Genomic DNA, 3,063 nt, shown 5'->3' with positions numbered 1-3,063 from the left:
TATTCAATTCCATATGAAATGAGTTTTCTAATTCTTGTTTGGCCATTTGTCAAAATAAGATAATTAGGAAATTAAAATTTTAATTAATTAGTATTATGAAAAAATACTAATTAATCTACACTTTCTCTCTCCTTTAACTAAAGTCAAACTAAGTCAAATTAACCAAATTAATTTCCTTTCTTACTTTATGAAAAAATTAATCAAGTTTATATTTAAACACTTTAAATATTAACTTGATTACTTCCATTAATGAATTTAATTTCAATTTATACTAGTAACTTTGTAATCTAATTGCAAACTAAAAAATATATTAATTTGATTAATTAATTAAACTATTTAATTAATTAATCAATTTAATTTTGCTTTGATCACGTTACTCTTATGTGTCTGACTTACTAGGTTCATTACTAATTGGCAATGAGAGTAATATTAACTCATTAATATTATTGGAACTATTCCATACTCAAAATGAAATTCCCTTTTTCATTTTTAGTTCTCATAAATCATGGTTGACACATAGCATAGTGTACCATGACTACCCAATCAGTTATGAATTAATCCTTAACTCATGAACCTTGATCATACATACCATACACTACAATCTCTCTATTACAAATCTCGATTCTAGCTAGAGTCATGGTTTATGTCAAACTCTTTTCACTTAGAATCATATGCTCTAATTTTAATTCTAATTCTTAATTAATAAGACTTTCCAATTAGAAACTCTTTTTCTAACTAAGTCTATTTGCCTTGGCTAGGAACTTGACTTATCAAGAATAATTTAAATGATATAGGATTTTATCCCTATTTACTTAGGGTAATAGATCCCATCTTGAATAAACACATATCTCCATATATAATTTGTCAAAGCCAACATATGCCCATATACTCATACCTTTTATAAGCATGAAAACAGTATCAAACTTAAACTGCCTATATACAAGATAACTATGTTATCTCAGCTCAAGGGATTATATGCACTATTATGATTTAGATGATTACGTATTGACAAGAGTAAACTCCATGTACATATCATCTAATGTCATTGGTTTTGCCTACTTATCTTATAAGTGCCCATTTTGTTTGTTATATGGTGTGAGACTCACCATTCAATATTATTAGTATCTCATACTAATTGATGGGAACAAACAAATATGACAGTTCATATGGATAAATCTTATGCTCTAAAGTATCCAAAATTGTAAATCTTAATTTATAGTACTTGTACTATAATGTTTTGTCACTCATATTCTTAACACTTAAAGAATGAAACATCTAACAAATTAATAAAGGATAATTTTTTAATAAATTTTAATAATTTAAAATTAAAAGAAAAAGACATATGCCATTATAAGGGAACAAATATTTACAAGATATAATTTTAATATGCTCTAGGGCATACTAGTAATAATCTCCCATTACACTAAATCCAATCATTACAAAATCTTAAACCCATCTTCTCACGATGTTGATCTAACCAGTTTTGTGTCATAGCCTTGGTGAATAGATCAGTTGGGTTCCCAACTAAAGCTATCTTCTGCATGGTTACATAGCCTCTTCCAATTATTTTTTGGAAAATGTGATAATGCCTTTCTATGTGTTTGGATTTCTTGTGAGACCAGGGTTCCTTTGCTTGAATAACAACACCATTGTTGTCACAGTAAAGAGGAATTGGTGACGCAATTGAAGGAACTCTAAGTTCTGTAACGAACTTCTTTATCTAAACAGCTTCTTTTATAACATTAGATGCAGCAATATACTCAGTCTTTGTAGCAGAATATGTAGTCGTTGTCTGCTTAGAACTTCTTTAGCTAACTGCACCTCCATTACAAATAAATGCAAAACGTTATATAGACTTTTAATCATCCACGTCTGATTAAAAATCAGAATCTATAAATCCATCTAGTTGTAAATCACTTCCTCCATATAACAAGAGTAAATCCTTAGTTTTTCTCAAGTGCTTAAGGATATTCTTGACTGCAGTCCAGTGTTCTAAACCTGGCTTGGATTGAAACCTGCTAGTCAAACTAAAAGCATAAGCCATATTTGACCTTGTACATAACATAACATTCATAAGACTTCCAATTGCTAAAGCATATGGAATTCTTATCACATTTTCTCTTTCCTCAGGTGTCTTTGGAGACATTTCTTTAGAAAGATGGATATCATGCCTTACAGGCAACAATCCTCTCTTGGAATCAAGCATGTTAAACTTTTTTAACACTTTTTCCAAGTAGAGACTTTGGGACAAACCTATCATTCTTTTCGATCTATCTCTATAAATAAGAATTCCTAGAATATAGGTTGCCTCCCCTAAGGCTTTCATTGAGAAAGTATTAGACAACTAAATTTTTACAGTTGTTAGCATACTGATATCAGTACCCATTAATAATATGTCATCCACATGCAAGACGAGGAAAGTGAGTGCACTCTTACTATCCTTCTTCTACACACATGGTTCATCTTTATTTTTAATAAAACTAAAAGATTTAATGGCTTCATCAAAATGAATGTTCTAGCTTCTTGAAGTTTGTTTTAGACCATAAATGGATCTTCTAAGCTTGCATATTTTTAGAACCATCCTTTGATTCAAAACCTCTTGGTTGTTCCATGAAAATATTTTCCTCTATATATCCATTGAGAAAAGCAGTTTTGACATCCATTTGCCAAATCATATAGTCATAGTATGCTGCTATTGTCAATAAAATCCTAATGGATTTCAACATGGCTACAGGGGAGAATGTGTCTTCATAATCAATCCCTTGCCTTTGGCGAAACCCTTTTGCTACTAGCCTTGCTTTATAGGTTTCTACCATTCCATCACAACCAAGTTTTTGCTTAAAAACCCATTTATTCTCTATTAGTACAATACCTTCAGGTGGGTCTACAAGATCCTAAACTTGATTCTTATACATGGAATCTATTTCAAATTTCATGGTTTCAACCCATTTTGAAGAGTATATATTTCATATAGCTTCTTCATAAGTCATAAAATCATCACCATGATTTGCTTCTTCTTGTGTCACACCTTACCCCTCTATAAGATATGACATAATCCCATAG

Source organism: Hevea brasiliensis, chromosome 6, assembly GCF_030052815.1.
Source record: "Hevea brasiliensis isolate MT/VB/25A 57/8 chromosome 6, ASM3005281v1, whole genome shotgun sequence".
Taxonomy (NCBI): domain Eukaryota; kingdom Viridiplantae; phylum Streptophyta; class Magnoliopsida; order Malpighiales; family Euphorbiaceae; genus Hevea; species Hevea brasiliensis.
This window is presented reverse-complemented; position numbering follows the sequence as displayed.